General features: G+C 41.5%; 1 protein-coding gene across 1 annotated transcript in view; it reads right to left on the reverse strand.

Annotated features, from left to right (window-relative positions):
• The window catches only part of LHFPL2 (LHFPL tetraspan subfamily member 2), a 171481-nt gene that overhangs the window by 70461 nt on the left and 76271 nt on the right, over positions 1–24749 (reverse strand). The window contains exon 3 of the mRNA XM_042989074.1: positions 14227–14284. The gene's annotated coding sequence lies outside the window, so the exon portion shown is untranslated. The remainder of the gene's footprint in view (positions 1–14226; positions 14285–24749) is intronic.

Consider the following 24749-nt stretch of genomic DNA (forward strand, 5'->3'; position numbering starts at 1 on the left):
GAGTTGGGGTTATAAAACTAAAAGTCATCACAGTTATCTGTTAGGTAATTAGAGGTGAGGAAACTTCCACTCAAAATCATCTTGATTACCCGTAGAAAACCTTCCTAAAAGTTGTATGCACAAAGGTGTGGAGGCTTTTTCTTCACTTTTTGAGCATTGGTATTAGTCTTGTTTCCTACAGAATGGACATGAACATTCACTATGACTAAATTTCACAAGTTTAAAAACTCAGTGAAAACAGCATACCCAATAGCAGAGCGGGAGGCCAAAGGCTATTCTTCCACAGAAGCTGATTAACCACTAATGAACAACTCTATCTCTTATCTGCCCATTGGTCACCAACCCGTATCCTCTCATAAATTTGTACCCTCCCGTACAAGTTTCTGTTCAACTAGAAAGAAAAAGCTCATTCATCCTCAAGACGTTCTCCACTGGCAGCTTTCAACAGTGATAATATGGAAAAAAATGATCCAGTGCTCTGGTCATGAGACCATAATGGTTCTAACAGTGAGTGAAGACTCACATGGGCCGGGCCAAGTCAAATCGCGGTTTAGAGCTGCTGAGACGCGCGCACTCAAAAGACCAGGAACGACAAGAGCAGTCTTCTCAAATTCAAGGACCAGACCCCCCGCACAGTCCCTGCACGTGGAGTAGAGTACAGTGCACAGTGAAGGCACACTGCAATGCTGGATACTACACATAAAACGAAAAAATATCCTATTTACCTTTGTATTTTCTCTTGTATTGGGGAGAGGGACTCACAAGGAGTAGAGAGAATAATCTATGCATCTGGCTACTGGAACAGTTTCTTAGAACTGATTATTCTTACATTCATTCACTAAAGGACAGTGATTCACCCAAAGATACACAGCTGTCAGGAGTCAGTTTACTACACTGGATTCAAGACATCTCCATCTTTCTTTCTTTGGCATTGAAAACTTTTAAGTCTTTATCTTCTGCTGTGAAATCATCGGGGAAAACATCTCCTGGAAGCCTGAATGCCGTTTCAAAGGATGGGATAAAAGTGGATCTACAGAGAAACAGGGGAATTCCATGGGAAAAAAAACACCCCATGAGTGATCAAAGAGGAAGCAGAAATTCCTACGGGAGAAAGAATCGTGAGCACACTGGTCAGCCTAAGAAATAAACAAGGTGACTGGCTGAGGGAGTTCTCTACAGCACAGCCACTGGGGGGGCCTTTTTGAGAGTGGATGAACTACACGCAATTTTGAATTTAAGCAGCAAGAGGTCAGCCCAAGGATCCGGTGAGACAGTAATGGACCAACTTCCTCTGGGATCCTAGAGATGTGTGTGGGAGTCAGTTTTAGCTCCTGCTCCCAATTCACCCTGAGAAACAGTCCCAGGACCTAGACACCATATCGAGTGGTCTTTCCCTCTACCAAGGTAGCTAGCTACTCCATTAGAACCAAAAGACAAAAATAACAACTCAAGGTATTCAGCTGCTTATTGTAATATGGGAGAAAACCCATGGCCAGCTTACAACTGGCTTCCCTTTCTCAACCCAACTGGTTTCCCTCTCATTCTAAGAGCAGATGCACTCCTGAAGCATGGCCAAAAGCACCACCACACTATTTCTAGGACACAACTAGGGCAGAGAAGGGAGGAAATTAGGAAAAAATAAGCACAAAGAATTCTATATTCTATTATGTACAGCTAGATATTTCCAGAAATGTAGAACACTTCGGCTTGTCGGGATGATAGAAAATACATGGCAAAAAGAGGCTAAGTAGTATATATACTTGTATAATAACGATTACCTGCGTGAAGATTGTTGATTTCCCCTTCGACAAGGCACTCACAGGCCATACAGGATCACTGATCAGCCACTGAACACAAAATGTTGGTTGCACTACCAAAAAGCTTCATCTGTGGAACTTTGAACCCCACACAGGTTGTAAAAGCTCCATTCATCACCCTAAGTTATTTCTATGATAGCAGGATGTTGGCTGGGAAAAAATGAAATGGACAGAAATGATTTGGCTGTAAATGCCATCTGCCTTCTGACGGTGTGGGAGAGACCGTAAAGGCAGTGGCAAGGCCCTTGGGACTTTGACCAGCTGACTTCTTCTGCCTGTATTTCCAGGCTCACTGATTTCTCACTCCGTCATGTACTGCACACAGCCCCAGCAACCACTCCCTGCTCCCTGACCACACACCATATTCCCAGCCCCCTTGCCTCTGTCCACACTCATCCCCGTTTGGATGCCATTCTCTGCCTTCATCCCTTAGTGAAACCTAGTCATCTATAAGGCCCAAGTCAAATGTCACAGCTCTGGGATGCCCTCTCCGAATGGCAGAATTAGTTGTTCCTTCCTCTGTCCCCAATATAATCAGTTCATCACTGAAGCAGTGACTTCTCTGCTTGTCTTCTCAAGGCTGGATTGGGAACTCTTGAAGGACAGGGACACTCTCCTACTCTTCACTGCTTCATCATCACACAATAGGTCCAAATGACTAGGTATCTGGTGGCTTCAAGATCTTATGCACTCATCCTCTAAATGACACTCAAGAACAGCCAGCAGGATATTAGACTGTATTTTCCATTTTAAGATGCGTCCTCAAGACTGCTGTGTAACAGAGAGGAATAAAAAAATAATAGAGAAGGGCTCTTTTTAAGGTGCACTAACGGCTTGGACGCCACCTTCTTTCCTTCCCCAGGAATTTCCCAAAGTAATGTAGATGGCTCTGTTCAGACTTGGCTGGCTACAGATTTCCGTCAGAATTTTGTTTTCTTCCAGATCTGAGTGCATGGAAAAAAAATCGTAATTTCCTTGTGGGCCTGGTTATAATTCTATAGGCTGATTAGCAATGAGTAAACTTCAGGCCTGTACAATCCAGTTGTTCCATTTGTTACTGTAATGGCTGTTCCGTGTATGTTACTGAGGCACGATATGTCATTTTAGGATCAACACCTAGACACCTCTCCAAGACTGATCCTACAATCTCTTCCCCGTTTCAGTTTCAATGGTATCAAATTCTCATTATTTTAAATTCACTTCAACATCTACCAGAAACTGATGTAATTTACACTCTACTAGCAGTCTCTGTATGTGCTTTGTTTCTGACCACCTGAGATGTCCCCCTCAAGTGAACTTATCTATCAATGTTAAAAATACTAAAGCAGGGGCGCCTGGGTGGCTCAGTTGGTTGAGCATCCGACTTCGGGTCAGGTCATGATCTCATGGTCTGTAGGTTTGAGCCCCGTGTCGGGCTCTGTGCTGACAGCTCAGAGCCTGGAGTCTGCTTCGATCCTGTGTCTCCCTCTCTCTCTGCCTCTCCCCCACTCTCACTTTGTCTCACTCTGTCTCTCAAAAATAATGTAAAAAAAATTGAAAAAAAAAATTTTTAAATACTAAAGCAGTATACTCAGTAGGCACCATCAGTGCCCCGTGTTTATCCCTCAGCTCCCTGTTCCCACACGTGCTTACAGCAAGCACCCATGATAACCACCCAAGCACAGAGCAGGCTTTAACTGCTGGCCTCAAGAGCAGTCAGCGATGGATGTGAGGTGGAGATGGCCAGTCCCAGCTGGCTGGCCCCTCCGATGGTCTGGTTCTGAAGAATGCCTCCTAGAATTCACCAGGGATTCAGCCCCAGGTGCCCACAGCAGTATCTTGTTCAAGGTCATCCCTTTATTGCCCTTCGTCTCCTCCCTAGTTCACATACCTATTCCCTTAATGATGCTTTCCAGGATTACCTCCCTAACAACCTTGAATCCTGTCACAGAATCTGGTCTGGGGGAAGTCAATCTAAAAAAAAAAATACCAACACTGAAGCAACCTGATACCAATAAAGGAAGGCAGACCACAGGGACACCCCACCTTCAAGTATAGTAAATATTCACAGTAAATAAAACACTGTCATGGCATATTTATGCTGAAGAACCTTTCCGTGTCATAGTCATAATGAGCCTGACAGCCTCAGGAAGCGACGAGAGCGATCTTAAATCTCTGGGAATTAGTGTGTTATATGTGTTCTAAAAACGGATTGGATTTCAGTGGCTGTTTCCAACTTCCATGGCATTAAATTTCCTTTTATTCTTCCCGACACCATATTTCCAATAAGCCCTGAAAAAACACACCCCTGGGGAAGGATATTTTGCTATCTTAATAAAGTCTTTCAATCCTTAGGAGACAATTCACCATATTTCATTCTCAAAAATATTAATTTTACTCCTCCAAAGAATCTTATGAAAATATTTGTATTTCTTGCCTGAGTTCCCTGGGAGGTGAAGTTGAAAAGCTAGCTAATACAGGATAATTCCAATATTACAAAAAAACAATACATATTGCAACATGGAAATACTTAATAACCAAAAAAAAAAATGTCAAGCCCTCAAATCAAAAGCCTTTTGGCTGGAAAGTAATGTCCAGGGGCTCTCATTTGACTAATATGTATTACACATTATGTGAGGCATACTTTGCTTTAAAACAAATAAGTAGGTACAGAATTCAAGTTTCTACAAAAGGTAAATTCATGGATAAGGATTCACTTTACATTAAAAATTCACAAATATTCCATTAAAATACCATGCCTTGCAAAATACCAATTTTATTGTAGAGAAGCCTGATTTATTTTTATTTTAAATAATATATAAAATAATATTTAAAATATGCATTTACCTTTTAAGACCATATCTAATTGGAAAACCACACATTCACTGCTTCTAGGAGTCCAGCCTGGACCAGGGGCAGGAAAAAGAGGGGTGCAGATGAAGCATTATGAAGGAGATAGAACAGACAGGTCTTCATAGAACCCATGGGATGTGGGCAATGAGGGAAAGAGGGATCTCAAGATGCTGCCCAGGTGTCTGGTTTGGTGGATGGACTGGAGGTCTTTAGTAGGAGCGAGAATTCAGGCCACAGAGCCAGTCAGAGAGAAGGAATAGGGTCATTTTGGGACATGACGTATTGTAAATGCCAGTGGGACACCAAGGGCAGATCTACCGTGAGTAGGTGGCTATACGGGCCTGCAGCCTGGAGCAGTTATTTGGTCTGGGGAGGTCTGGCCCATGAGTGGCAGCTGAAGTCATGGGGTGGGCTACGTAATTTGGAGAATGCAAGGAGAAGAAGGAAAGAAGTGGGGAGAGGACTTCCTGGAAACAATGATAAGGAAGAGGTAAAGGAAGTCAGCCAAGCGGTCTGAGAAGAAATGCTGGAGGAAAGCAGGTACAAATCACTTCATGGGTCGGTGAATATTATAAGCCAGCATTTTGTGTTTATTGTTATTATTCTGTCAACATGAGCTACACCACATGTACCCTGGACAGGCAGAGGGGAAGGAGAAGTTCCAGGGTAGGAGGCAGGGTGATGACTGGAGTGCCCACAAGGCACTGGTGCTCACTGGCTAGAGCTTACTTTCCAGATGCTAACAGTCACAACCAAGTACTCACACGAGAACCTCCAGGTATGTTCTCTTCAACAATTCCACACCTGATTTTACCTCAAATACAGGACAATTTTGTATGCAATTAACCATAACTGAGAAGACAGTATGTGCAAAGTTATGCATCTCAATAAACCTTTCTAGGAAAATGGGTCAACATCATAAACATCACAAGTCACAAATGACAATTTCACCTGAAAAGAAGGACATAATCACAAAAAAGAAAATACAAGCAGGTACTGTGTTCATGAAAAACATCCAACTTCATTAGTAATAAAAACGGTAAAAATTAAAATGAGGTGCCATTCTTACTTTCTAAACTGGCAACAATTTGGGTCCTTAGGGATCCTTACAGTGGGCTTAAAACAAACACTGTCTTTTACTGCCACTGACAGCCCAACTTTCTGGAACATATTTTTAAAACTGAATAAATGTCTATAAAAGGACATTCAAGGTTTATATTCAAGGATTTTAAAAAACCAGAAAACCTAAATATTAAAAAGAAAAGGTTACAATGATTTAAATATATACCACAGATACAATATTCAACCAGTGAAACGCTTTCTTTTAACAAGAAACTTCTAATAATACAAGGAAATGAACATAACATTATATTAAACAAAAAAGTAACTGACTGCAAAGTTGTATACAGAGTAAGCACTCAACTATGTAAAGAAAAGAACATACAAAAAGCGATGCGCCTGGGTGGCTCAGTCATTTAAGCATCCTTGATCATGATCTCACAGTTCAAGCCCCACAGTGGGCTCTGTGCTGACAACGCAGAGCCTGCTTAGGATTCTCTCTCTGCCCCTCCCTCCACCCCTCTCTCAAAATAAATAAATAAACTTCAAAAAAAAAATGTACAAAAAGAGACACTCTTAGGAGCCTGGCCAGTAGATTGGAAGTGGTGACTTCCAAGGAGACTGATTTTTTTCTCCTGCATGTGTACACTTTCCTGTATGAACCTGGATTATTTTGATAATTGGGAGAAAACACAGATACATATCTTTCGGCAATTCTAGTCCGGCAATAATAGTTAGCATGTAAGGGATGCTGCTTGGCTTCAAAAGTATACAAGGCACTAGGGAAGACTGAGGTGTGACCTTGGGCAGCTGAAGAACTACCTTTGCTTTGAGATATGCAGATAATATAAATATGCAAGCATAAAACATATAATATCACAGCAGCTAAACAAAAATACAATTCCTGGAGGTCTGCCCAAGTGACCTTCTCTACAACTACCCTTATACCAAAATGCCTGACGGTTACCAGAATGTACCTGGTGCAGGGTGTAAATGGTCAAGAAGATGGGTACTCTGACAATAAACAATGATGGGAAGTCCATGAAAGCAGCTGACCACCATGCTAGGCTGGCTGTGTCTTGCCAGTCCACAGCTAGTCCATGAATAGGAGAAAAATGGATTGAACTTCAACTGAAACAGGGATGCAATTTGGGAATGAAGCAGGAAGAGAGAACTGTGGTGATGAGGCAACCAGAGTGGAACCAGCTCTTTCAGATTAGTCACACTAGATTTCTAAAGTGAATTCTCATATTTGCCTTCATTACATGAAAGAGATGACCTAAGCTGTGAGTTAATGACAGGAAGAGCTCATTTCCTAACACAACTTGGCCGCATATACATATTAATTTGGATCAGAATCAGGTACACTTCTAAGTTCATCTGAACTTGCCAATTAGCTCTTAAGAGTTTTTCACAGGCTGTTCTGGGCCGGTAACAGAAGGCACAGAGACTAGGGGTCAATCCCATCTTTACAGGTTGCCTGGCACCCTAACTCTAGATATGTGATGAGTGGCTAGCCTGTGGTTCAGAGGAGGCTGGTGTCTTAAAAGACAGTATCGATGTATGACTGGCACTTCCTGTAGGCATGAGAGCACAAGGAAAGGAAATGATTACAAAAACTTTATTTTGGCTTTTGAATTAATCCAAAAGGGAATGTAGATTAAATCAATATTTAATTCAAAAGAAGCCAGTTTCTGTTAGGAAATCATGATGAAATTTCAAAGAGCAGAGAGGGTGTTTATGGGGGCAGGATCTCAGAACTTCACAGCTACTACTGCCTTCTTTAGTGGTCAGCAGGGGTTGCTGTGGTTTGACATGGGAAATGATAAAAATATATACAGCTATGACTTACCTACGTTAACAAGCTTCATGTAAAAGCACACATATATTTTGCAGTAACAGTGAAGGAGACACCTCTAGACCATCGCAGTATATATTCATTCAGATGAGGTGAGTTCAACCCTTTCCTTTCAAGGAGAAATTTACAAAATGGATCATTAAGGTGAAAAAGCTTTCTACTTAAGGATCATGGCATGTCTTTATGTAGCTGGAATGATAAGAGGACTACCAGTTGGAACCAAATCTACTTGATGGAGATTTTTAGAGCCTCTTTCACAGACTTTAGCATTTGATCACAACAAAACTACCTGTTTGTTGATGTGAGATCCAGAACATCCTTGTGGACTTATCCCATCAGATGGAGGACCTGAATTCTCCATGGAATAATCCACCAGACAGATGACCAGAATTCACAAGAAGATGGACGCTCTTGCCACATCAGCACCGAGAAGATTTCCTTTCCACACAGGGAAGCATTAACCCCCCGCTTCACCTAATCCCCCTCAACAGGTGACTTTTTCTACTTTTCAGAAGAAGTGAGGCCAGTACATCAGAATACTCTTCCTATCTATTCCTTGGACTTAAAGCTTATTTATGATAACTCTCCTATCCAGAGAGCCACCCCAGCTCCTATCCAAAGATAACCAGATAGATACCCACCCCCTGGGACTGCGCTCCATTCAGTTTAGCTGCAGCCTCTCCCACCTGACCCTCTGAAGCCTCCTTTCCACCCTCATTGTTTCTTGCCAGTGACCCCTTCCTACCTGGTTTCCCAGCCTCTGTCCAATCTGCTAAGCTGGTGCCTTCCTAATGTCTAACCTCACTTCCCTGCTTAAAAGTACCTTTGTGGCTTCCCAAATTATAAATGGGTCAAAATGCCACAACCCCTTATAAATTGGAAGTTATACGTCAGCCCACATTCACTCCTCCATTTGCCCGACATTTATCGAGCACATAACCTATAACAGACATTAGGCTGGGCAGCCCATAATGTGCTTGAAGTAGAGATTTCTTCAGAGAATGTTACAGACCTAGCTCTATGGTCTAACCACAGACATTTACCTCCCATCCATCAACCGATACTCACCAAGCACCTACTATGCATTAGACAATGTACTGGGCACTGAAGATATAATAAAATACTCACACCAGCCCTCAAAAGTTCACAGTCTACCAAGGAAAGCAACTTTTCACTCTGTCCTTGCTGAGAAGAATCCTCAGGACTCTCTTGTCAAACAGACACAGGTCTAGCCAAAACGTATCAGAAAAAAGGCAAGCCGTCAACATTCACGTAACAAAAGCAGAAAAAGAACTGCTTTCATTTTCAGTCTTCAATATATCTAATTATTTTGATTTGCTTTTTTTGAAATCTTGAAAATCACAATCTTGGGGCGCCTGGGTGGCTCAGTCGGTTAAGCGTCCGACTTCAGCTCAGGTCATGATCTCGCGGTCCATGAGTTCGAGCCCCGCATCGGGCTCTGGGCTGATGGCCCAGGGCCTGGAGCCTGCTTCCGATTCTGTGTCTCCCTCTCTCTCTGCCCCTCCCCCGTTCATACTCTGTCTCTCTCTGTGTCTCAAAAATAAATAAACGTTAAAAAAAAAAAATTAAAAAAAAAAAAAAGAAAATCACAATCTTATTTCTACTTTGTTTTATCATTTTCCTTTCCAGACACCATTTATTTAGTCTAATTTATCCTCAGTAAAGGAAGAAAGCTATTTCATCCTCTCCTGTAAAGTGCTTCCAAACTACCGGTGGAAATGAATTCTATACTCTACCACTGGAACTTAAAAGTCTCAGTGTCATAACAGTTAAATTCTATGCAAGGAAAAGCCACTCTTTGGTGGCTAGAGGTTCATTATAAAATGTATAATGGCTTCTATTTAATACAGAAATATCAATCCTGCTTAATTCCTGGGTGGAACAGCATCGGAAAGTAAACCTTCTCATTCATTCACTCAGCCTGGAAAAGTATGAGGATGGCAATGTATTTGCCATGTTTATCACACAAAGGAATGTGCTGTCACAGATCAAGTACACACAATGCAAGATTTAGACACAGAAAGTGGCTGGTGTTTGTTGACACCAACTACACAGGAGCAGAATCAGAGAGAGCTCAGGAAACCTCACCACCATCACCTTGTGAGCCAGCCATCATGATTCTGAGTCAAACACTCTTCCCCCACCTCTTAGAATACACTTAAGTGTCACCCAGGGCATGAATGAGAAGGAAACACACTGATAACCCTGCTTACATTACCTTCTCATGTTTCATACAGACACTGGTGACAACTAAGCATGTAGCCAGCAATCACTCCCTTGAAAATGTATCTCTGTATTTCTGGTGCCACAGTAAGAAGAGAATGCTCATTCACGTAGGTGGTTAAAAGTCATTTTTCTCATGGATGACGGTTCCTAAACTGATCTCTCTTGGGCATATCAAAATGTGACCCTGGGAACATGATACCTGCATCAAATGTCAAAGTTAACAATCATCAAAGAAGCAGAACTTTCAGCTGAAAAGCAGTGTTTGGGTTCCTATCCTGGTGGAACAGTGGTGAGTACCTCCCTTGGCACATTTCCTAAGAAAGCGAGGGGAAAGGTCTACAGCAAAGACATCAGAATTGAGCCTTGGGCTGTATAACATAAGGTTCAAGCAACACATCAGAGATGTGCCTTTTCTTTTCTTTTTTTTTCCAACTTTGAATATTTAAAAATATCCCTCTTAACTGCAGACTGTGAACTTTAAAAGAATTAAAAAAAAACAACAACAACACTTTCATACTCCTCACAACCTACTGGAAAAAAACTATTTTATTTGATAAATTAGAAATTACCCTGTTCTTGGGGCACCTGGGTGGCTCAGTCTGTTAAGTATCCGACTCTTGATTTCTGCTCAGGTCATTATCTCGCAGTTCATGAGATTCAGCTCAGCGTATGGCTCTGTGTTGATAGAGCAGGGCCTATTTAGGATTCTCTCTCCCTCTCTCTCTGTCCCTACCCCGCACTCACTCACTCTTTCTCTCTCTCTCTCTCTCTCAAAATAAATAAACTTAAAAAAAAAAAAATTACCCTGTTCTTTCAAGGATCTTCTAGAGTATTGTTGTCCAATGGTAGTATTATGTGAGCCATGTATAGCATTTAAAAATTTTAGTAAAGGAGCACCTGGGTGGCTCAGTTGGTTGAGATCTGACTTGAGCTCAGATCATGATCTCAGGGTTCATGAGTTCAAGCCCCATGCTGGGCTGTGGGCTGACAGCACAGAGCCTGCTTTGAATTCTCTGTATCCCTCTTTCTCTGCCACTCCCCCACTCATGCTATCTCTCAAAAATAAATAAACATTAAATATTTTTTTTAATTTTAGTAGAAACATTTAAAAAGAAGAAATTGATTTTAATAATGTATGTAATTCTACATATCCAAAACATTATCATTTCAACACATAATCAATGCAAAAAATATTAAAAATATTTTACATCCTTTTTCCTTAACACTAACACTTCAAAATCTGCTGTGTATTTTGCACTTAAAGCACATCTCAATTCAGGTACTAAGTTTTCAGCAGAAATACTTGATCTGATTAAACTATGTAAAATGTACAGATGAAAAAATAAATCTGCATGCCCGAATTGTCCCAAACATACTTAAAAGTTTTCCAACAACTTAATTAACCATCAGTTCTAAATTTTCAATGAACTAAGATGAAATAAAATAAAAAATTCCATGCCTCAGTCGCACTAGCCATAATTCAAGTGCTCAAGAGAATGGCTACCATAACAGGCAGTGCAAACCTAGAGCTTTCACTTTGCTCTTTGGTCAATTCCATCAAGAACTCCCCCAGATGGGGAAAGATTCATTCACTCGTGAACAGAAAACTGAAGAAGACTAGCACACTTCTGATGAGGGAGTCCCACACTGCAGGATAAGATCACTCTCAGTTTATTCAGGAAAAAGATGATCCTTCCTGGTCTAAATAACATAAGATGATATAAAAGGCAGCTCCTTAAGTCAAAGTTCAAACTCACGAGATGTGGAAACCATACAAATGTTTTCGAGTCAGATTGTCCGCCTCCCTTCTTGTGTCCTGGCGAATTTATGAGCATATTTATTGAGATTCACTAGGTGCTAGTTCCATATGCCTCACTCTACACAGAGTACATCATTTAATCTTGCAGCAATCCTGTGAGACAGGTGAGAGCCAGAGAGGGTGTTAATGACTTGTTCAAGGTCATACACCTAATTATAAGGTGTAGAGCTGGGAATCAAGCCCAGAAAGCCTGACTAGATTTTTTTTTAAAGCCTGCCCGCTAGAAACCTTCTAATACCAACCAATACCCTAAATTCACACTTTTCAAAGATTTCTCACAATTCTCACAGAGTAGGCAGGGCAGAACAGAGGAAGTATAACTTGCGTCTCTACCAGTGAGGCAAGGAGGTACATGGCAGAGCAGTTCCTCCATCCCGTGTCCGGAGTTCCTTCCAAGGTTCCTGATGTCAGGAAGCCAGGTGGGGGATACTTGTTGCCTGCTCTTATACCACACACAGCCTATCTTTGCCTCTCTGAATCTTCCAAACCACTCTGGGAGGAAGGGATATCCACACATAAAGAGATGGGAGATCCATCGGGTAAAGGAACATGCCTTAGGTCACACAGCCAACTGGCACCACATTTGGGGTCCCAACCTGGGTTTGTGTCCAGCAAAGATGGAGCCTCAGCCTAGGACCGCCTGATGATGAGGCTCTCCCCAGACCACAATGACTCTTTGCTCAAGAGAAACCTTTCACCAAGTGGATATAATGTGAGTAGTCACATTGCCCTGTAATTCACATGCTGTTACTTCAGGAAGGCTACTGTTATGTCTGACTTCATAAAGTTTTATTGTATTTGTATGGGATGAATTCACAATTAAAAAAAAAAAAGAGACACAGAAGGTGAGTTTTATCTGGCTAAATCTTCAGAAAGGGGGATTTCAAGGGTGAACATGACTTAGCTTCTGAAGGCACTGGCAGAATGGAATTGGTTTTTTCCCCAGAGCTGGATTAAACAGGCCATCCTGGCAGTGATCTAGGGCGACAACCCACAATGGGGGACTAAATCACCACTGGAATACATGGGAAATATGGAGCCACTTAACTCAGGGGTTCACATGTGACTCTCCTCATATAATGGACAAAATGACAATTGGACCTGTTTCCACTCAAACAGACAGTGCCTGGGAGGGGAAATAAACACACTCCTCACTGGCACAGACCCGTCTCTGTTGAGAACATTTCCCCCCAAAGAACTGTGTGAGTGAAAACAGGCCTCACTACCAACCCCAATATCACCTGGCTGACAGCATCTAAAAGTCTGGACCTGAACAATACATGGTAGAGTGTTATTATTAATCAAATTTTAAACAGGCTTCTGAAAATCACATGTTCAGAAAATCACATGTAATAAATCCCTTATTTTCAACACAGAGGAAAAGATATATATTTTTATTAAAAGTCTTTATTAATAGAAAATCAGTTTCACCTATTCCCAGTAAATAAATATGGGACAGATATTTAAAGATTATCAATTTGGTAAGGTGCCAATGATTAACCTTCACAGGACACCCACCCATCTTGGGTCAGCCCTAGCTTTCCCATGAGAACTTTGCTCAAATAATTTCATAATTCACAAGTGTTTACAGTTCCCATTAAAAAAAAAAAAAAAAGACAACCCAAGCTTCCTAATCTAACCCAAGCAGTAGTAACTGTTAGAATAATTCAATAACATTTGAGAAATCAACAGTTCAATTCATGATATAAGAGCGATTTTTCCTTCCCCAGAATCTGTAACCTAAAAAAAAAAATCACCTTTCCACAAATGAGATGGTGTCTGTGAATGTATTCTATGGACTCCCTGCATATGGCAGACCCTCCCAGATGGGGTGTCAATGGGTCCCACATCCAAACCACATCCTGGCTCCCTTGGCATGAGCCACAACCTCAAGTTCATAACAAGGTCCTTAGAGGACCAGGTTGAATACCGTCTCCCTTTAAGAAGCAGAGGTGGATCAAAGTATTTTAAGATAATTATGTAATTGATTTTCCTGAATGCATACTGTAGGAGATTACTTAACCCCTGGTAACTATTACTAATATTTTCTAAAAGTAACTTTTATAAACCAGAATCCATAGACTTAAGCACAAGTCACCTATTAGTCAACTGTTTTCAACTTTTATTTAGGTGGTTCCCCTACGAGAGCTGTCATCAAGTAAAAAAAATTGGGTAATTTGAATTGGTCATCTCTACTTCCCGTTTCACAGAGAAATGGTAACAACTGGTAACGTGGCCCACAGAAAACTCAAAAGGAAAGACAACTGAAAGTCACCTGAGCCCATCATAAAGAATTTTGAAATTTGTTTATGAATAGTGACAGAACAAAAGTGTCAGAAAGGAAACATGGAAATTATAGCATTAAATTTAATACCATTTTGAAACTTTACAGGGTCTTTTATAACATTTGTGTCTATTCATCCAAGAGGTATCTCTAACAACAACAAAAACATAAAACAAACAAAAACTAGTGTTTACCATTCAAGTCCACAAGTTTGACACACTGAACCTGTTTCAAGAAGTAATTTGCTATCCAGCTGGAAAGTATATCCAAGGAATCATCATAATAAGGGTATCTGATTTCAACCACTTACCTATTATATCTGTAGGAATGCTGGTAAGTCTCAATGATCAACTTCAGAAAAATGCCACCTGGAGAAACAAAGTGAAAAAAACTTACATTTTTTTTTAAACATGAAGAAGATTTAGCATACAATTTTATGTCTCATTAAAATATGTGATGTTTTAAATACTGGCCCCCAGGCAGGAGACAGTTCAACCTGCATTAGAACACAGTCACCCATCCTTGGAAACACTGATGTACTAACACAAGGTCCAAACCAGAACAAATGAGAACAGTGGGGAAGGTACAGCCCATGAATATGGACATTACTGCATCCTTTCTTTTCCCCTCACAAGGACATCAATTTGAAGGTACTGCATCCTTGAGGGCACTTTATGAACAGCCATAAAAGGTTCAAATAATTCTGAAACAAATTAAGGAATGAAATATAAAATTGTGAATGAGGAAACTACCCTGGAAGTATTCTATATCCTTTTCAGTTACTCTGTTAACTTTTTTTAAAAGGCAAACTCACAAGGATGTCCAAAACTGGAGAAAGGGAAAAATGGTCATTACAACTCTAACACAGTAAATAAAGGAGTCAAGAAATAAGAATGTCTTCAGTGATTAGTTTATTTAGAAATCAAGTATTCCTTTTGGTGTTCTCAAAGTCTTGTGGTAACCCTAGAAAATTATAAGCCTATTAATATATTCACAAAGAATCCAAAAATATCTATTCAGCAAGGCTTTGAAATATTAAATATCAATGAAACAAATTTCTAATGTAAAATATCAGTTATCATTTGGTCATTTTACATGATCAGTTACATCATGCTGACATTATGTATCATATGTTGATATGTAAGATCAGCACAATGTGACATCAGATTATAACCTGTCCAGACAGGCAGTATTTCCATTGACAGATGAAAAAACTAACAATGAAAGAAACACAGAAACTTCGCCAGCATCACATACACCCAGGGTTTCCAAATTGCAATCCTTTCATCCTACCGTGCAGCCCCTTGAAAACATCTTCTACCCTAACACCTGCTAATCTACTCACTACCTCCCCAGACAGAAACCTGACATTCCGTAACACAAACACTCTGGAAAAGAAACCAACTAGCAGATAAAATGAACTTGTGCTTTTTGTATGCTTAAAAATAATTTCTTCACTTCAAAATGGTTAGCCTAATCATGCTATTTAGGGACTGTAATGTAACACTGTATAGCAGTAAACATTTAGAAATAAAGGGTTTAGAGTTCAAGAAATGGTAAGTACACAAACAGGATAAGACAGATGAAACAAAATATTTGAGAGCTTCAATTCTATTGATAAACAGAAAAGCAGGAAAAATCTTCGTGTCCATTTTCTATCATCAAACTTTCAAATATCCCATCATCAAATTTTGATAATGGAGGGTATAATATCAGGCTAAAATTTTCCACATTTATACCCAGATAACTAGTTTAACAGTAGCAGCATCAGTATTAATCTAAACGGGACCTGAGGTTGAAAAGCCAGCAAGCGGCTCAAAGCCTCCTCCATCTACATCCATCATTTTAGTTCAATAACAAATTCGAAGATAGTGAACAATGGTCATTAGGCTCCACTTTATAAAACATAAATACACAGAAGAATTCTAAACTCACAAGGTCTTTGTTATAATAGCTTAGGGGAGTTATGATTTTTTTAAATGGTTCTTTATAAGTTAATTACTAGCTAAATTCCAAGCATTTCCCACAATTTAATTTCACCCCTTCAGGGAAAGTCACAGGAAGTCATGATCAGTATTTTTATCTGAAAACTGCTTCTGTGAAATAAGCCTCTAAGATTATTACAAATGGGTCTGTTGTGATGGAGCTCTTGATCAACATTTCATTACCCCTCAAAGCTGAATCAGCACAGTTCAAAATCAAAGATAACATTTAAAAAATCTTTTGTTCGATACAACACAAGGAAAACTCTAGACAGTTAGGACAGATCTCCAGCCTCTAACAGTAATAGAGAAGGCAGGGTCATATCCTGACTCCCACCTAAAGCTTTCCAAACTCACACTGCCAGTAAAACACATTTCCTAGAATAAATAAATTTCGTCTGAAGCTCTGAAGAAAAAACGCATTTGAGAATAAGTTTTCAGTATCACGATTAACCTTTTCTGACAACAAAGTCCTATCTTGTAAAATCACCAAAATGACAAGATAACATGTGACAATGGGGCATTATGTTATTTTTATTTTCTAAAAATGTTATTTTAAAACTTCGGTAGACTAACAATATACTAAGTCATAGAGCCCTCAAAAGTTCACAAAAAAAATAATTACTGTATGAGGCATGAACTTTCAGGCACTGTTGTACGTCCTGGGTGGGAATTAACTCACTTCCCAAAAAAACCCTGAAGTAGGTACTAATATTATCCCACTTTAAAGACGAAGAAGCAGGCACAGAGAAGTTTAAAGAACTCTCTGAAAGTCACACGGCTTGTAAGAAGTAAAGATTCAAGTCTGTGCAAAGGAACACACTTACTCCTAACAGCTGAATTATACAGGCAGGGCAAAATAAATTTAGCCCCATTTTAAATTTGAGGGAAATGAAACTCTGAAGAATAAAGGCTGACTTCCCCCCAAACCACACCTCCAGTCAGCAACAGGGTCAAGAAGAGAACCCGGGGCATCCAACTCCAGCGTCAGCGCTATTTTTTTTTTTTTTTTTTTTTGCTTGTTTTTGTTTTAAATTCTGTTAATCAACATGTAACTCAGGGCAACTGAGTGGCTCAGTCGGTTAAGCGTCCGACTTGGGCTCAGGTCATGATCTCACAGTGTGCAAGTTCGAGCCGTGCATCGGGCTCTGTGCTGACAGCTCGGAGCCTGGAGCCTGACTCAGAGTCTGTGTCTCCCTCTCTCTCTACCCTCCCCTACTCATATTCTGTCTCTTTCTCTCTCTCAAAAATAAATAAACGTTAACAAAACAAAACAAAAACATGTAACTCAATGAAGACAGCGTGTTCTGCCTTTAATCTCGGAGAAGACACTTCAAGGTCCTCCCAAGGGCCGCGGCCACTATAAGAACATCTAGTGTAGTGCATACAGAGGTGTAATCATGCTGTCATTTCGCCGGTTTTCCATTTCTCTTTGTGCAATTATGCTTTTGCTTGCTGGTTAATAAACACAGAGGAGCTTATAAAAAGCAGAAATATAAGTCTTTATTATTATCATTCGTTCATCTTCATTTTTATAGATCAGTAGTCTCCTTGACCATTGCAATTATTTATAACCCAAGAAAGGCAGGCATTATTTACTTAGCAAGTATCCTAAATGAAATTAAAACCATCGTTCTTTTTGCACGTTAAGGAGTTAAAAAGTTTTTCCTTCCCATTCATCTCCATTTGGGTTGCGTGCCCTTCATGCCCTTCTGTTCCACTTCCGGAGATCAGGGGGGAGATCAGGGGGAGAAACAATAGCTGCCTTTAGGGCCTGAGCACAACACCCACGTGATAGGCACCAGCTCTTATTTACTGAAATGAATTGAACCGCCAAAAACAGGAAGCAGAGTTGTAAGACCCCTTTCTCAGTTATAAATTTCTGTGACTTGAAATGTGCTGATTTGAGTTGTTTCATGTAACTCTGTAAAACGAGAACCAACAAGTGTAATTTACATTGGAAGTTATAGGGATAAATTTCAGCCCAACTGAAGAAAGAGTGTCATAATAAACAGAGCTACCACGCAGAGGACCAGGTCGCCTCTGGGGTGGGTTAAGAGGCAGCAGCTCATGATCACAAAAGCCAACGAAGCGGAAAGTCTTGATTACTGTCCTATAATAGAAAGAATCATTCCATGAACCACGCGATAGTTCCCTACACCCATCCTCGGCAAGAACAGGAGTTCCCACGGCAGAGGACTGGAGAAGTTAAATGATACTTGACAACTCATTTTCTCATGTGACCCACACGATGAGTAGAAGGCAGTTGGAGTGAGGGTGCGGGGCAGACGTCATTTATTATTCCTACTTTACAGACTAGGAATTTGAACCACTTACGCTAAGTCACACAATTAGTAAATGCTAGGTCCTTGCAACATGGTGCTTCTCAACCATCATACTTAGTCATCAAGGACGAGGGCAAGGAAGGGACCCTAAAGACTTGAAGCATGGAAATGAAACCAAAGGAGATGTGCTAAAAGCAAAATATGGTAAGAGCCCTGTTATTCTTACAAACTACTCTATCTCCATCTAAGAATACTCTGGAGTTTTTAGTAGACAACTCTCTAGGCTCTGCTTTACTTGTATCGACTAAAGGAGTAATTGTCCAAATCCTACTTCACAACGCTCTGTTAATACCCTATATGCTTGTATATGGTTCACATTTTAAGGGGAGTCAGTGGCAGCCTAACAGACGCGAAGAGCAGGGTCCCGTTTCTGCATCCAAAGCATAAAATGTTGTTCAAAGACAGGTCCAGGAGAACCTCACACTTACGTCTGACAACGGGAGTTTAACAGAAATGGGTCAGTCACTGAAGACTGCTGAACCTTGCAAGATTTTTTAAGGAAAGACATGAGAGTGTCAAATTTCACAAACCTGTCTACAAGCAGAGAGAGTGGCAGGTCGCCAAAGGCTGGACTGTGTTAACTCATGTGAAAGGCTGGGAACTTGAGCCTCTACAATGCCCGCCCTGCCACTCAGCCGCGCAGTGAATGACTGAAGTTCAAGTTTCTAGAGACCTCACAGTCTATAAGCCAAATGTTGTTAATCACAGAAACTTCCTTTCGCTCTTAAGGAAGGAGAAACTACTTGATTCAAAAATCACATCAACATGAGGCTGTTAAAGGGTAAGTTTTTAAATATCTGAAAACAACAGAAGAACTTACCAGTGTGCCAGAAACAAGTCTGACTCAATTATACTGCCTTTTAACACATCAGGTTTGGGCACCATGTTCATTCACATAATTGTTAGCCTTTCCCCAACATTTAGTGATAAATCTACTGGACCAGAAGCTCCTTGAGACTACACCTTACTCTAGCTTACTCCTTTACGTATCTCCTGCACTTAGCACACTGCATGGCACAGAGTAGACATTCCGTAAATGTTTACTAAATAAATAAATGGATTATTTCCTACAGATAGAAAAGGCAGGATAGGGGGAAGAAAGAAATACAGGTTTGACAAGATGGAGAAAATCATCACAAAGATGACAGCAGGAAATCCAGGAGGAGAAAGTCCTAGAGACAAAGGATGAGTTGGCAGGCATGGAAGGCAGTGGTTACCCTGACCACACAGGGGGAGTCCTCAAGTGCGGTGTGTTTCAAAATACCAAGGTCTAGACCGACCTCCATGATATCCTTGGAATACAAGTGGTGGAAGAGGGTGACCAGGGCAAGTACGTATAAAGAGTCCTTTAGTGATTCTCAGAAATACTCTTCCAAATGACAACTACTCTTAATATTCTTGGTCTTCTGTTTTTTAACCTTGAATATAGCTATGTGATCATTTTGCAAGACAGAAACACTTGTGAATATTGTCGAGCACTGGCAACGGGCAAGCCTCGTCAAATACCTCAAGCACTTGTTTGAGAATAAGTCATTGAAGATGGACAGACACAGGTCATTAACAGGCACACGGGAGTGCAGCAGGCTCAGAGGGGATGCCAAGGCTAACGGGCAGCCATTCAGGTAGCATCGACCAAAAGTGCAGACAAGCCCTTTCTCTGTGTGACATTTCCTAGCAGTCTGCATTCCAAATCTGGGCATAAACTTGAGATAATAACAGACCAAGATTTCTGAAAAACATGCAAGATTTAAACTAGAAATAAACAAAGTCTACATATTAAAAACATTTCCAAAGAGGGTAATATGGACACACTCAGGTGAGAGCATATATACAGCAAGTAGAGACACTGTTCCCAGGCTGGCCATCAATTATAATCCCCTTAAAGTCTAGGAATGAGCCCTTCTGGCCTGTGGAAAGACACCAAGACCCTTGCATAGCATCACTTTCACACAGGTGAAATTCACTGAGGGGGCAAGGCTGTTACACCATCAAAATAGGCTAACTCACCATCTTGGAAACGTCTTTCCTTTAAAGGATTTGAAATCTCCTGCAAAAGAAGGCAAGAAATCCGAGAGTTTCTGCATCCAAGCAACGCTGATTCTAGTGATAAAAGACAGTGTGCTTTTGGAGGCCCGGCTCCCATATCGAACGTATTTATCCTTTTCATTACCTTGCATATGCTAAAAGCATTTATCTGTCCGTTACTTTATCCACCCCTTATCAAAAATTATCTCTTGGGCACCCAATCCCTGCCAAGCACCAGGGTGACCAGAACAAACGAGGCGTGATTTGCTACTCCCAAGAGAAGTACTGTCTCTCCTGCACCCTCAGCAGTCCTCTGCCTCGGTGCCGGGTCCCAAGGGTCCACGGGTCCCAAGACAAGGTCCCAAGACCCAAGAAGCGTCTGGCAGCCATCGTGTATACCACAACATACGTGGGTCACTGCTATCTCTTCCAGGTGCACTTACATCGTCAGTTTCAAGTCTACATAACCAAAGGCTTTGAGCTTTTCTAAAACCTTGACATTAGCGAGCAAGGAACAGGATTTTGGTGAAGCAGAGCCGGAGAAGAGGAAGATTCGCACACCCCTCGGAGGGTTCAGAAGGCCTGTGTCATCTCAATAGGAGTGAGGACGACTTCTGAATACATTTCAGAGGAATAAAATCACTTCAAACTATGTGAGGACAGTATGGCGAAGATTTTGCCACTTGCCAAGGGAAGGTTTTCAAGAAATTTGTAAAATCTCTGTAGCATAACAAAACAAAGCGTACGTGAACCCTTGGTAAACATTTTTATAAAACTCATGAATTACTGCTAAGTCTTGTTCAGTAATGATGAGTGTGATTTATCAATAAAAATAAACCCCGGAACACCTCACCAGTGGAACCCTGTAACGAGGCCTGCTTCCTACAAGCACTACCCCACAAGGGAGTCCAAGCACAACCACTGCTTTCCAGGGAGGGAGGTGATGAGGTGCATACTTACTCATGAAATCTCCCAGAATAACTCTCTTACCTAAGCAAAGGAACGTACACACCAAAAAGACAATGATTTAGTTTTTAAGAATAAAAATTATCATACATAACAGAGATCTCATCACTAAATCACTGCATTTATAAAGTACTCCAAGTAAAACTTAAAGTGGTTGGGGAACAAATTCTCTAACAAATTAGAGAAAATGAAGGGGCAAATGCAGTGAAACCAAAATAATACCAAAGCTGCGTGTGGAAGATGGCAGCACTTTTCTGGAGGGTCCCTGCTGCACATTCATCCCATTCCTAATGGGCACCCTGACCATGGGTGACTCCAGAGCCCACAGTCCCTCATTAGAAGGGCCACAGCATGTCCTTCCTGTCCCTCCCTCCAGATACCCCATCCTCACCCTGGTGGAGACCAGCCTTCCCTCCCTGAGGCTTTCAAGTATGACAGTCTTGTGACACAACACAACAGAGATTTTTCAAAACACAAAAATGACTAATCTTCTAGCCAAGATGGCAGAGGCTTCTGTAACAGCTCTCAGAACCAGAACCTGCCATGATTGTCTTTATAATCAGAAAGGAAGGACACAGGATAAGGGGGATGTGAGGAAGCAATGCTCTCAGGGAGGCAGCACCTGGGAAGGAGAGAAAGGGGAAAGCCTAACCTTCTTTCTCCCATCTTTCCCTTCCCAAGGACAGCATTTAAAGTCACACTAATGGAATCTGACTTCTTAGAACACACCCGATCCCAGCTCACTTATCCTAGGGATTTGCTGACCACTCTCCTTCACAAGTCACAGTGCTGTGATCCCTCATTTTGTGGCCTGCTTTGACCCCAAATCTGACGTCGTGCCCTCCAAACTTCAGTGTCGAGGCTCCAGGGCCTCTGCCTGTGACCGTTTGCCTCTACGTCTTCCCCATCTCCATACATGAAAATCCGCTCAAGACCCAACTCAAGTGCCATCTTCTCTGAAATTTTCTCTAAAGTTACTCTTGACTTTGCCCTCTTCCCACTTCTCCATTCTCCGAGCTCATGCAGACCTCTGGGCATGGTTCTATGTCACACCCAGCATACTGGATAATAATTATTTGCTTGTCTGCCTCCCTGTTCCAAGCCCACCCACCCAACTGCTAACATTTATAAATGGTGTCTTAGGCAACATTATAAAAATGGCCATGACTCAGTCCTTCACTAGGAAAGACCAACAGGGGCACCTGGGTGGCTCAGTTGGTTGAGCATCTGACTCTTGGTTTCAGCTCAGGTCACGATCTCACAGTTCCATGGGTTCAAGCCCCTTCTCAGGCTCTGCACTGACAGTAATGAGCCTGCTTGGGATTCTCTCTCTCCCTCTCCGTCCGCCCCTTCCCAGCTCATACCATCTCTTTCTCTCTCTCAAAATAAATAAACTTAGGGGCGCCTGGGTGGCTTGGTCGGTTAAGCATCCGACTTTGGCTCAGGTCATGATCTCACGGTCCGTGGGTTCGAGCCCCGCGTCGGGCTCTGTGCTGACAGCTCGGAGCCTGGAGCCTGTTTCAGATTCTGTGTCTCCCTCTCTCTCTGCTCCTCCCCTGTTCATGCTCTGTCTCTGTCTCAAAAATAAATAAACGTTTAAAAAAAAAAATTTTTTTTTTGAAAAAAAAAAATAAATAAATAAATAAACTTAAAAAAAAAGACTAACAGAGGGTGAGGCAGGACCTCCCCAAATCACAGATATTCATATGCCTTGTCCCCTCATCTCATTCAAGTCTCTGTTCAAAGGTCACCTCCTTCTCTGATCACCCTACATAAAAAAAGCACAACACACATCCTCTCAGTCTGCAGCACTGTCTGCCACCCTTACCTGGCCTTATTTTTCTCCAAAGCTCTCCCCACTGCCTAACAGCCATCCACAGAGACAGAAGGATAATAGAGATATATCTAGATTTACAGATAGAAAGGTTGTTTTTTAAGTTAGTTGTTTGTCCACGAGAATATTAGCTCCATTAAGATAAGACCTTTATTGGGGTGCCTGGGTGGCTCAGTTGGTTAAGCGGCCGACTTCGGCTCAGGTCCTGATCTCACGGTTCGTGAGTTCAAGCCCCGCGTCGGGCTCTGTGCTGACAGCTCAGAGCCTGGAGCCTGTTTCAGATTCTGTGTCTCCCTCTCTCTCTCTGCCCCTCTCCTGTTCATGCTCTGTCTCTCTCTGTCTCAAAAATAAATAAACATTTAAAAAAAAAAAAAAAGAAAAGACCTTTATTTATTTATTTTCCTTTTTTTTTTTTTTTTAGGTTTATTTTTGACAGAGTGAAAGTGAAGGAGGGGTGGAGAGAGATGGGAACAGAGGATCCAAAGCAGGCTCTGACATGACAGCAGTGAGCCCCACGCGGGGCTCAAACTCACAAACTGGGAGATCATGACCTGAGCCAAAGTCAGACCCTCAACCGGGACTGAGCCACCCAGGCACCCCTAAGACAAGACCTTTAATGTGCTTTAGTTTGTGCTATATAGATCCCTAATTTCTGGAGTAGCACTTGAGACAGCGAGCTCTCAATGAGTATCAATTGGTGAACACATGCGTGGGCAGATGATAATGTCTTGACCAAAACAGGAAACCAAGGGAAAAAAGGAGATCAGCTGAGGATATGGAAAAAAATTTGCTCATTGAGGCTTGAAGGTCCTGGTTGGGCAAAGAGGGAAGGGAGATTCAAGCAGGCATGGTGGGGAACTGAGGAAAGATTAGTGCAGGTGATATAGTTTGGGGAATTAGCATCATATAGGAGGTGATTGGAGCCATAGGTAACGGTGAGATTACCTTGAGAAAACCATGTGCAGTGAGTAAGGGAAGAGCTGGCTATTAAAAGCCTCTACCTCGTAGGGATGTGTGTACTTGTACTGAAGGAATGGGTGTTTGTGAAATTCCCAATCTCTCCATCTCTTCAAGGCTTAGCCAAATTACACAGCAGATGCTCAATAAATACTTACTGAATACATGAACGCTTTTAAGACTGATAAAGACCATTTTTAGTGCCACCTTAGCCTAGAGCATTTGGGCATAACGTGGATTAGAGAACTGTATGTTTACACAGGCTGTGTTTTCCTTTTGGAGGACTCCGAGTTACTCCAGTATGATTGAAGATGAAGAGATTCTCCAGCATTACCTAGAGCATGAAATAACGCTGTCTTCCTTTTTTTTTTTTTTTTAATTTTTTTTTTAACGTTTATTTATTTTTGATACAGAGAGAGACAGAGCATGAATGGGGGAGGGTCAGAGAGAGGGAGACACAGAATCCGAAGCAGGCTCCAGGCTCTGAGCTGTCAGCACAGAGCCTGACACGGGGCACGAACTCACGAACCGCGAGATCATGACCTGAGCTGAAGTCGGCCGCTTAACCGACTGAGCCACCCAGACGTCCCACGCTGTCTTCCTTTTTATTATCTAGTGGGGCAAAGACAACAGGCAGGAACACTATTACCAGAAATGGGGTATGAAGGCAAAAACTCATTGCTACAAGGTCCGTGAACATGAATGTCTACCATGGTGCAAGCAC

This window comes from Panthera tigris, chromosome A1, assembly GCF_018350195.1.
Source record: "Panthera tigris isolate Pti1 chromosome A1, P.tigris_Pti1_mat1.1, whole genome shotgun sequence".
NCBI classification, from domain to species: domain Eukaryota; kingdom Metazoa; phylum Chordata; class Mammalia; order Carnivora; family Felidae; genus Panthera; species Panthera tigris.